The sequence below is a fragment of the Dendropsophus ebraccatus genome, chromosome 6 (genome assembly GCF_027789765.1).
Source record: "Dendropsophus ebraccatus isolate aDenEbr1 chromosome 6, aDenEbr1.pat, whole genome shotgun sequence".
NCBI lineage: Eukaryota > Metazoa > Chordata > Amphibia > Anura > Hylidae > Dendropsophus > Dendropsophus ebraccatus.
This window is the reverse complement of record NC_091459.1, coordinates 44,827,271-44,840,591: the sequence shown is the minus strand read 5'-3', so window position 1 is coordinate 44,840,591 and position 13,321 is coordinate 44,827,271.

Below are 13,321 nucleotides of genomic sequence, written 5' to 3'. Positions count from 1 at the left end.
TATGTTTTTCTTGCCAGAAGGTCACAAAGCCAACCTGTCCTGGGTCCATAAGAGAGGGTAAAAGACTGCCAAGGCCTTATTTACTCGTTTCTTACATGGTCAGTGTATACCAGGGATGGGGAACCTTTGGCCCTCCAACTGTTGCAAAACTACCATTCCCATCATGCCCAGACAGCCAAAGCTTTAGCTTTGGCTGTCCAGGCATGATGGGAATTATGCATATCCTTTCTTCCCAGAATTCTCAGTGGAGCAGCAATGACCTGTGAGTCTCCACACGTCTCCTTAAGGAGAGCCACTACCTCTAGACCTCTCACTAGCCAGCCAACACCCTGTTCTGCACTGATGAGGGGCAAAAACCCTGAAACAGCTATCTGCAGATGGGAAATTTTTCCTTTTGGAGAGATTGTTTGGCTTGGCATAAAATCCCCAGTCAATGTTTTAAGGCTCCTTGACTGAGCGAGACTTGACTTGAAGGAAAATCTCTTTGCCCTAGAGGGGTGAGAGCTATTTTGCATATTATTTTTTACAAGCAGAGATGTTTCAACATTTTCACATTTTTTTTTCTGCAAATAAATGCTAAATGTATTAATGCAAATTTACTACTAATGTAAAGTACAGTGTGTCATGAAAAAATGAAAAGAAAAAAAAATTCTCTCAGGTTCACTTGAATGAGTAAATATACTGTATTTATATACACAATGGATTTGCAAAGTTAGCCCAGTACTAAAGAGGTTAAACAGTTGGGTTAGTGCTGTGTGCTTGTGCCCCCCCCCCCAAGCTAGCATTTACCAGCTAGCTCCTGATCACTGCTTAACTGGTGGTGTACAGGAGCAGAAATTCCACACTGTATGCCTGGCAGCTCAGAAAACATTCATTTTACCAGGTGTAAATAGCAATGCAGTGGCTTCACTGTCTACATTACCCATGGTGGGGGAGGGGGTACTCTGCACCTGGCCCAGCAAATGTTAACTGAGCAGCCAGGCAGTAGAAGGGACTCCTATCTTTAACAGTGGAAATGCATACAACAATGCATACCTTTGGGCAACCTGACATATTTTTTGGCCTGATATGCTCACAAAATTTCTTTGCACTTAGAGAGTGACCACTAGATGGCATCAATACACTTACTAAATTTCTTGTAGTTACTATTCTCCCAAATGTTCAGTGTTTAGTTTTATGCAAATTCTATAAGGAAATGTGGATGTTCCATTTCACAACTGATATAGAGTAGTATACAGATTCAAGCTATGTTCCCACACAGTATTTTTGCTCAGTATTTGGTCAGTATTTTTTTTACCAAAACCAGGAGAGGATTGAAAACACAGTCTATGTTCACACACTGTTTAAATTTAGTGCATGGGCACCATTTCATGAAAAATAATTATTGATATTGTAAACAGTGGTATATAACATAGCCTTTCTGTATTTTCAAGTCCAGCCAGGTCTGCCTGGGTCTGCCAGGAACTCTATATTCCCTGACATTTCTGCACTGTAACTTATGCACATTAGAAATAGTGATGAGTAAATATCCCGGATCCCAACATAAAAAAGTCAATTGTGATCGGTTCGGTTTGTGTTCACCGAACATTCATGAGCAGATAACGAATGTACAGTAGAAGCGTATGTTTCCGTACGTACAGATTATTAGGTGCAAAGCGAAATTTTGTAATAGTGGAGCAATTACGAGGTGCATAGCATTAGCGTATCTTTTATTCTATCATGCGTATATACGCAGCGACATGCATACATGTGTCATGCAATACACACAAGGAATGCTAGGCCGCAGCGCACAGTCACCTCAGCAAGTCAAGATGTCCCAGCGAGCCTCCCCTTTTCGCCTTGGAGAACTTAAATACATTGAGAAGATAATGGACAGGATGGACTATGATGGATGCCTGGTCACTACAGGGTTAAGAAATTAATCCTTAAAGCGCTAAAATGCTGGATTCTGTAACCCTCCCTACACTGACAATTTCACAACATTCTAAGCCCTACTCAGTCAGCTCTCCATCCATACACTGACTAACTACCACTGTGAGTGTTGCTGCCTAACTAAATTCAGATACTGTCCCTGCTCATTTCACTCTCCCTACTAAATGGCACAAGAAACAGGAAAGACTGTGAGAAAATTCCACTCAGCGCCGCGTTTTTATAGCATGTATGTAACGGACATAATGACACTTATCATACAACCACAGTAATGCCAGTAGTGTACATTGCTACTACATTACTTGATGGGCCCTTCCTTCCCCACACGTTCATTGGCTCTTTCAAATTGCTGAAAGGAAACTTACGCAGTTAAGTACATTGCAAAATAAATGTTTACATGTTTAAATATGTTTGAAAATGGTCGTTATAACCATTCCGATCATCTAACAAATTGTTTGCGATCAGCGAACACGAACAATTAGCCTCATGTTCGTGCGAACATACGAACATTATCAAACATGTTCACCCATCACTAATTAGAAATAAACTAAAATCTTTTAACATCCTAAATATCTAATTGCCAAACTGATATGTCATAAGACTTTATGACAGAGCCTGTTTGTAAACCACATTGACAGTTTATTTGCCAGGTGCGAGGCGTTTCAGCAGCTTAAACAGCAGCAGCAAGCTGTAGTTTATTGATTTACTGAGGTGTTACAGCATCCCTTACAGAAACATGATGCATCTGATCCGCTTGCTGCCTGGCCTGAGTTTGCTGAGGTGTTTCAGAAGCTCTATCAGAAGCACTATGCATTTGATCAGCTGCAGTCGTCATGCAGTTTTACTCATGGCCATGCAAGTTTTTCTGCCAAATTTAAGTTAATGTTAGACCCTGAAGATGTAGCCAAATACAGGGTGACTGTATGTCAGTACTGATCTTGATTTAACTTAGTGTCTCCAAAAAATACCATTGAAGTCAGTAAGATCAGCTGCAGATTGTCTCCCCTCTCTGTCAGGGGCGTTTATAGTGGCGGGCGGGCCTGGCAACCGCACGGGGTGCAGACAGCTAGGGGGCGCTGGTGGCACCTCCCCAGACGTCACCTAGCGGTGCCCGCCCCTGCTCGCCCACCCGATAATGTGCCCCTCCGCCCGATCATGTGCCCATCCACCCGATCATGTGCCCAGGTCGCCGCAACCCTGCCGAGACCATGCTCAGCTGCACAGCACCTGTGAGACCGCCGCCGCCCCTGCACACATCATCTCCCTCGAACAGGTGTAATGACATTATATCACTGCGCCTGCTGAAGGGAGATGTGTGCGGGGGAAGCGGCACCCTGCTCCTCGCAGGCTGAAGGACAGAGGGACCTTCTGTATGCTAGAATAAGGTGAGTTTAAGGTTTTTTTTTGTCTGTGTGTGTGTTTGGAATGGGGGGGGGGCATGGGGGGATTATTACTATGGGGGGGAACACGGGGGGATTATCACTATAGATGGGGGATTATTACTATGGGTGGGAGCACAAGGGGGATTATTATTGTGGGGGAGAACAGGGGGATTATTACTACGGGGGAGCATTACTATGGGGGAGCACAGGGGGGATTATTACTATAGGTGGGAGCACAGGTAGTATTATTACTATAGGTGAGAGCACAGGGGGATTATTACTATGGGGGAGCAAAGGGGGCTTATTAATATGGGGGGGAGCGCAGGGGGGATTATTACTATGGGGGGAGCACAATGGGGCATTATTACTATAGGTGGGAGCACAGGGGGGATTATTACTATAGGTGGGAGCACAGGGGGGATTATTACTATGGGGGAAGCACAGGGGGGATTATTACTATGGGGGAACACAGGGGGATTATTATTACGGGGGGAGAACAGGGGGATTATTACTATGGTGGGAGCACAGGGGGATTATTAATATAGGGACTGCACAGGTAGGATTATTACTATGGGAGGGAGCACAAGGGGATTATTACTATGGGAGAGAGACCAGGGGAATTATTACTATGGGAGGAGCATTACTATGGGGGGAGCACAGGGGGGATTATTACTATAGGTGGGAGCACAGGGGGGCTTATTACTATAGGGGAGCACAGGGGGCTTACTTCTATGGGGGGAAGCACAGGGGGATTATTACTATGGTGGGAGCACAGGGGGGATTATTACTATAGGGACTGCACAGGAAGGATTATTACTATGGGAGGGAGCACAAGGGGATTATTACTATGGGAGAGAGACCAGGGGAATTATTACAATGGGGGGAGCATTACTATGGGGGGAGCACAAGGGGGATTATTACTATAGGTGGGAGCACAGGGGGGATTATTACTATGGGGGAGCACAGGGAGCTTACTACTATGGGGGGGAAGCACAAGGGGATTATTACTATAGGTGGGGGGCACAGGGGTATTATTAATATGGGGGGAGCACAAGGGGGATTATTACTATGGGAGGCAGCACAGGGGTATTATTACGATGAGGGGCACAGGGGGATTATTACTTTGGTGGGAGCACAGGGGATTACTATGGGGACTGCACAGGTGGGATTATTATTACTATGGGACAGAGCACAAGGGGGATTATTACTATGGGGAGAACAGGGGGATTATTACTATCGGGGGAGCAAAGGGGGATTATTAGTATAGGTGGGAGCACAGGGAAGATTATTACTATGGGGGGAGCACAGGGAGATTATTACTATGGGGGAAGCACAGGGGGGGATCATTACTATGGGGCTAGCACAGGTGGGAATATTACTATGGGGGAGCACAGGGGGGTTATTACTATGGGGGAGCACAGGGGGCGTATTACTATGGGGGGAGCACAGGGGGATTATTACTATGGGGGGAGCACAGGGGGATTATTACTATGGGAGGGAGCACAGGGGGATTATTACTATGGGGGAGCACAGGGGGCGTATTACTATGGGGGAGCACAGGGGGATTATTACTATAGGTGGGAGCACAGGGAGGATTATAACTATGGGGGAGCACAGGGGAATTACTACTATGGGGAACACATGGGGGATTATTACTATGGGGGGAGCACAGGAGGATTATTAGTATGGGGGAGCACAAGGGGGCATATTACTATGGGGGGAGCCCAGGGGGGATTATTACTATTGGGGAGCACAGGGGGATTATTACTATGGGGACAGCACAGGAGGGATTATTAGTATGGGGGTGGTGCACAGGGGGATTATTACCATGGGGCGGAGCACAGGTGGGATTATTACTATGGGGACAGCAAAGAGGTATTATTACCATAAGGGTGGAGCACAGGAGAATTATTACTATAGGGGAAGAGCACATGGGGACATTATTACTATATGAGGGTACAGCAGGGGATCGTATATACAGGGGGCAACCCACTTACCTACTCACTTTACTGCACAAGACACACAAAAAAGTGGAAGTTGTAGTAAAAGTGAGGAGCCTAAGATGTTTGTCTGGCAGGTTCACAAGAGACGAATTGTAGCCTGGAAGAAATCATCATGGAGGTCTCAGACAGAAGGAGAGGAAAAGGAAAGTGATGCCTCAGATCAAAGCAGACATTACCTGTGAGTCACTGAAAATAAGTATACAATCTGTGGCTAAGTGCAGCTATATAGTGTATGCCAGCCTCTCACACAGGGCAATTAGCAGTGAGCTTGGATGTGGCTGCACTAAGAAATTAAGAAATAAGAAAATATATCGGTAACACTAGTTTTTGGAGGTTGTCATTGCCTATAGGAGTATAGCGTGTGTGTAAGTGGTGGTATCTGGTGTATGCCACCTGTTACACAGGACAATGGGCAGTGAGGTTCTATGCAGCTGTACTACAAATCACAGCAATATAATATACAGCATCAGCAGCAGCCAAAAAAATATAATAGTACTGAGGACTTCTTTGGGTTCTGTATGCAACACCTGCTGTCCCCTTTCTGCCAGCAGACGATCACCACAGTGTGCTGCTAAAATCGTGGTAGCTGCACTGCAAGTCCCAGCCAGCAGTCTTGAGTAATAAAAAAAAAAAAAATAATTTTAAGCCCTTACAAAGGCTGTTGGGTTCTTTCTATAGTATCCCTGCCTACTGGAACGCTAATTACCTCCCTAACGCTCTCCCTGACAAGCAGCAGCTCTGTCCCTATTCTCTTCCAGCATGCATGCGAGCCGAGCGCCGGCGGCCCAGATTTTTATATGCCAGGGTACTCTGATCTGGACATGTATGGGTCCCACATGATCACAGGATGTACCAAAGAGTCTCCTGCATGTTTATTGGCTGAGAAATAGCGCCCAAACTTACAGGAAATGGATGATGAGATTTTCTCAAGTATTGCGAGATACTCGTCCAAGTAACGAGTACCATTGAGTACCCTAATACTCGAACGAGTACCAAGCTCGGATGAGCATGCTCGCTCATCACTATTCATTTTTAATAAAGTTAGTTTTCCTTGCGTCATTGAGGGGGCAGTACTTTATTCTGTACATGCGCTGTAATGATGCCATCTCTGGCAGTGTGGTTGGACTTGTTACTGACGGTAGAGGTATGGCTCATTTAATTATATGTATATGTTTATCAATTACTCAATTACAAGTGTTACTTATACGTGGTATATGCTATGCAACAGTACCCCTGAGAAAGTCTTGTGCTAGAGACGGAACGTGTGGGCTTCAGTGGGCCCCGACATGTACTTTATTTGGTGATATGTTTTAGATTTGGTCACTAATATTATTTGATACGCCTTTGCTACTTTTTTTGTGTCCATCAGTTTATTTGGTTATTGTCTACTTCACATTTTTCTTATACATTTTGGCTATTATAATTAGTATTATAAGGGGTCCTTTTGATTTCAAGCATGTGGGTGTGTCCTGGCACCATGCCTACTGTACACGGTTCCCTGTTTGCATTGTCTTTTTAAATTATTTTATCTTGTGTGTTGTCACTTGTAGTCATTTTGTACCAATAAAAGATATACTGCTTTCACTATAATACAGTCTATTTATTGTAGAAGTGCCACCTACAGATTTTATGGCATGGTTTCCTTTTTGCTTATGAAGTTTTGATTTTTTCAGGCCATACTGGATTGAGCACTCAAGAGAATTTGATTAAGCAGTGCCTTGTCTGTGATATTGCTTTGTCAGGTCCATAGACTTAAACTCTGTAGAAAACATACAATTGTCCATGTGAAAAACATGCAGAATGCAGATTTGTTTCCACCTGCAGTGATTGGCCTTGGGCCGTGTTTATTGTCTTTGCAAATGATGGCTTAATTGGAAACTGTAATAGTATATAGTAACTGTAGTGTATACTTGGGTGGGTCCTGTATACCTGTAGTGTATATTTGGAGGAGGTCCTGTATATCTGTAGTGTATAGTTGGGGGAGGTCCTGTATACCTGTAGTGTATAGTTAAGGGGGTCCTGTATACCCCATTTTATACCAAGGCCACACCCCTTTATGGACCCTTCTTGTGCAATAGCCGTTGGCTGAGTGGAAACTGCAGGAGATTCTGCTGAGCCAATCAGTGGCTCTAGCGATGTCCCACATCAGCCACTGAACAGTTCAGTACTTAAAACGAAGCTGAACATTGAAGACTTAACACCGGATCCCCGTACAATAAGTATAACTCCTCCGCTCCCCACCTCCCCAACAGAGCACAGTGTGGCCCCCAGGCCGTTAAGTGGGGATCCATAACATCCACGCATAACAGCCTGGTGGCCAGACTGTAGGCAGCTATTTGTACAAAGGCTGCACATTGTAAGTAGCAGAATACCTGTGAAAATAATGGGTGACCTGAGGATTCTTCTTTTTAATGAAATGGTTAATGAGGGGCGTGGGGGTGTTTTTGTTTCAATAAAAATAATTTTTCTATTGTGTATTGTCTCTTTTATTTACTTTACAGGCTTAGTAGTAGAAGTTTTCTGATAGACAGCATCCATTACTAAGCCACTTAGTCGGTGCTTAGTTTTAGCTGGTAAACATGGACAGCCTGTTGAGTTAAAACTTGTTTCTGAGCCAGGCATAGCTTTCCATAAGAGACTAGTGGGAAGCAGAGAAGGGGTCTCTAAATCTACTGAAATAGGATCATTTTAAAAACAAGCATAAAAAACAGCAAATTTTTAATTTTATAATATACAATTTTAACTATGTAGGTTAAAGTGTATTCCGCCCAAAATAAACCTTTACTGTTTTGCTGCCTTTGAGGAAACATAACAAACAGCCTATTCTCACCTCTCCTTGCTTCCCCGGTGTTCTCCAATGTCAAATTTGGGTCCCTGGCTAAGCGATCCCACCTCCACTTCTCAGATGGACTAGTCTGGCAGCGACAGCCCTCTCAGCCAATCACTGGCCGCAGTGCTGTCATGTCTCAGCCGGTGATTCGCTGAGTGGGCTGTCATTCTGTTGAACTTTTTCCAGTCTTAAATTCTAATAGATGTGCTAGATCTGGTCAAGCAGATCTGGTGAAAGAGTCCATGTAAACATTGGTACTCGTAAGTGTAGCAGTAACACATTGATGTTTAAGGCCAGGTTCAGACTATGTAAGTGTGCGGCTGTATTTGCGGCTGTAATTGTGCGGCAGTATTTTTGGTGGTTCATGCGTACGCTGGAAAGTATAGGATATACGGCTGCACAGTGCACACTATGTATGAATCTACGGCCCGATCGTAAACGGACCCGTAAAAAATGAACAAGACCATTGTTTGCGGCTGGACATGCGGCCGAGGATTGACAGGCGGTCCGTACGGAGTACTTCAAAAATAGCCGGCAATGATGCCGAATGCCGATGCCTCTAATAGTTAATATATTAAATTAATAAAACACATTTTCTTTGTAATAAAATCCCTTTCGTTGGTCAATAATTTAATTCTAACGAATCCATCATTTTGCAATTAAATATACTGTTAAAATAAATAGATATATAAATAAATGTATATTTATATATATATTTATTTTTTGACAGTATATTTAATTGCACAATGATGGATTCGTTAGAATTAAATTATTGACCAACGAAACTGAATTTATTTCATCGAAAATGTGTTTTATTAATTAAATATTAATTAGTACAGGAAGCTCCATAAGCCGTTAATTCATATTGCCGGCAAAAGAGCATTCTGTACTAATCATCACTTTACTTTAATGAAAACATCAAATGTTTCTTCTAATTATGTTATCACAATAGCATTATTAGAAGAAACATTTAGAATTATATGTGCGCTCAGCCAATCAGCCAATCAGCTGAGCGCACATATAATTCTAAATGTTTCTTCTAATAATGCTATTGTGATAACATAATTAGAAGAAACATTTGATGTTTTCATTAAAATAAAGTGATGATTAGTACAGAATGCTCTTTTGTCGGCAATATGAATTAACGGCTTATGGAGCTTCCTGTACTAATTAATAATTAATAAAACACATTTTCGATGAAATAAATTCAGTTTCGTTGGTCAATAATTTAATTCTAACAAATCCATCATTGTGCAATTAAATATACTGTCAAAAAATATATATATATAAATATACATTTATTTATATATATATTTATTTTAACAGTATATTTAATTGCAAAATGATGGATTAGTTTAAATTTAATTATTGAACAACGAAAGGCACTTTATTACAACGAAAATGTGTTTTATTATTTTAATAGATTAACCATGAGAGACATCGGCATTAGTGCAGAGGATCGCAAACCCCGGTAATAGCAATTCATGTAAACTGTGTTCTCTGCTTTCCCAGATGCATCCAGAGGTGTTTGCATCACTTTCTTAAGATTTTATTTGTTATTTTTAGTTGAACCAGATTTCAAAGTAAATGACCGTATGTTTTGAGCCGCATGTCTATTTTTTCCCACGGCCGGAGTTTCATCCGCACATTTACAGCCGCATAAAAAATACAGCCGCACAGTTACATAGTGTGAACCTAGCCCCCGGTTGGAAATTGTAATTTATACTAACAATGCAAAGAAAGAAATGTTTACTTCAAGGTGCTTTTTATGTCTTTATTATATTTTGGTTACTTTGAGTAGCAGAATACAGCTAATCTGTAATAGACACAAACACTCAGAGGATATAGAGTGGTGTGTTCTACGATTTTGGACCTGCATCAGGCTGTAATGGCAATCTATCAGCACCCCGTGGTCAGATAGGACAAAGAGCTCCCTGGCTCTTCTGTGTAAACAATGAGATGACATGGAGCTAACTCCCAGCAGTTGTAATAGATTGCTGCTTAAGAGCTGAGCCTACGCCATTACAGCTCTATACATTTACATCAACTTCATGGTGGTAATACCGTATATACAGGGCATAAATAAACCTTTTCCTGTCCCTGCGTCTATGTCAAAGGACCCTTATGATGACCCACACATATTTACCATAGAGCAAAAGCAGAGCCCAGCCCTTGATGGGTAGCCTGGGTTGAACTGTGCCTTCTATCATCTTCTAGATCAGTGCTTCTCAATTCCAGTCCTCTGGCCTCACTAACAGGTCATAGTTTGAGGATATCCCATACAAAGGACACCTGTGCTAATACCTGATGCACTGAGTATAATTATATCACCTGTGAACAGTGTCGGACTGGAGTGCCTTGGGCCCACCAGGGGAAATCATTCTTAGGGCCCACCCTTCAGCCACCATACTTATCTATGGTAACATTAATAAGGGTCCAGTTACACGGCGTGATTTGGGGCAGTATGGGGCTGCAAACGATTGCTAATCAGCAGGGCAGGAATACACAGAGATGTGCAGCCGACAGCAATGATTTTTACAGCCGCACAAAAGATCAAATCAGCCGACTATGGGGCATTTGCTTGTCAGCTGATCTCTGACACTTTTACATGGGGCTTCCTAGGAGCGCTTGTTACCGATAATTGGCCGGTGTAATTGGGCTATAAGACAATTTCCTTTGTATGATAACGCTGTATACTTAGATACAAAAGTCATACAGCTACCAATGACACCAGTATATAAAGAGCAAATATCCCCACACATATTACCGCCATACTATTACTGACCAGATCCTGTATACTGAGACTGATTTTACCAATAATACCATTATATAGGCGGGAAATATTATCACCATACATATTACCGCCACAATTACCGCCATACTGTTACTGACCAGATCCTGTATACTGAGAGTGATATTACTAATAATACCAGTATATCAGAGGGAAATATTATCACCATACATATTACCGCCATACTGTTACTGAACAAATCCTGTATACCAATAATACCAGTATACAAGGGGAAAATATTACCGCCACACCACAACCAATACCATCACTATATTGTTACTGACCAAATCTAGTATACTAAGAACAATAAAAAACAGTACCGGATTACAAGCAACAAATACCACCACATACTGACAAATACCACCACATACTGACAAATACCACCACATACTGACTAATACCACCACATACTGACTAATACCACCACATACTGACTAACGCCACCACTGCTACTGACTAATACCACCACATACTGACTAACACCACCACTGCTACTGAATAAGATTCACTGTACACAGATCACCATCACCTCATCCAGTCATATAGAGGTAGACACAGCTCTACACAGGTTCTATACACCATATACATTACAGTGCAAATATATCAGGTGACTCACAGGGGACGTCTTTTCTGATCGGAGTTCTTCCCTTTTCATCTTCTCCATCCGTCCTGGGCCATAATGAGAACTTCTATGAGCCACGAATCCACAGAATCTGCCAGAGAAACATATTAGGCTCCTCACTATGTCACCATCCTCATCTCTCTACAAACTGCACATCTGTATTGGCCCCTGTACGCCCTCACTCTATATATATATATATATATATATATATATATATATATATATATTCCTTACAGTATATGGTCCCCCCTCTGTTGTCCCCCTTATAAATGGCACCCCATATTGTCCATCCCCCATATAGGTACCCCCCTTATGCTGTCCATCCCCATATATATAGCCCCCTCAAGTTGTCCTTCTTCAATATAGATATCCTCATGTCCATTCACCCCATATGGCCCCCTCATGTTGTCGATTCCTCAGTAATAGCCCCCTCATGTTGTCCATTGCCCCCTATAGCCCCCTCATGTTGTCCATCTCCCCATAGCCCCCTCATGTTGTCCATCCCCCCATAGCCCCCTCATGTTTTCCATTCCCCCTATAGCCCCCTCATGTTGTCCATCCCCCCCTATAGCCCCCTCATGTTGTCTACCCCCCCTATAGCCCCCTCATGTTTTCCACCCCCCCTATAGCCCCCTCATGTTTTCCATCTTCCCCCTATAGCCCCCTCATGTTGTCCATCTCCCCCCATAGCCCCCTCATGTTGTCCATCTCCCCCTATAGCCCCCTCATGTTGTCCATCCCCCCCTATAGCCCCCTCATGTTGTCCACCCCCCCTATAGCCCCCTTATGTTTTCCATCTCCCCCCTATAGCCCCCTCATGTTGTCCATCTCCCCCCATAGCCCCCTCATGTTGTCCATCCCCCCCCTATAGCCCCCTCATGTTGTCCATCTCCCCCCTATAGCCCCCTCATGTTGTCCATCTCCCCCCTATAGCCCCCTCATGTTGTCCATCTCCCCCCTATAGCCCCTCATGTTGTCCATCCCCCCCTATAGCCCCCTCATGTTGTCCATCCCCCCTATAGCCCCCTCATGTTGTCCATCCCCCCCTATAGCCCCCTCATGTTGTCCATCCCCCCTATAGCCCCCTCATGTTGTCCATCTCCCCCCTATAGCCCCCTCATGTTGTCCATCTCCCCCCCATGTTGTCCATCTCCTCCCCATGTTGTCCATTCCCCCCCTCATGTTGTCCATCTCCCCCCCCTCTCATGTTGTCCATCTCTCCCCCATGTTGTCCATCTCCCCCCTCATGTTGTCCATCTCTCCCCCATGTTGTCCATCTCCCCCCCTCATGTTGTCCATCTCTCCCCCCCCATGTTGTCCATCTCTCCCCCCTCATGTTGTCCATCTCTCCTCCCCATGTTGTCCATCTCTCCCTCACCCACCTCATGTTGTCCATCTCTCCCCCACCCCCCTCATGTTGTCCATCTCTCCCCTCCCCTCATGTTGTCCATCTCTCCCCCCACCCCCCTCATGTTGTCCATCTCTCCCCCATGTTGTCCATCTCCCCCCCCTCATGTTGTCCATCTCCCCTTCATGTTGTCCATCTCCCCCCCATGTTGTCCATCTCCCCCCCATGTTGTCCATCTCCCCCCCATGTTGTCCATCTCCCCCCCCTCATGTTGTCCATCTCTCCCCCATGTTGTTCATCTCCCCCCCTCATGTTGTCCATCTCTCCCCTCCCCATGCTGTCCATCTCCCCCCCCATGTTGTCCATCTCCCCCCCCCCATGTTGTCTATCTCTCCCCCCTCATGTTGTCCATCTCC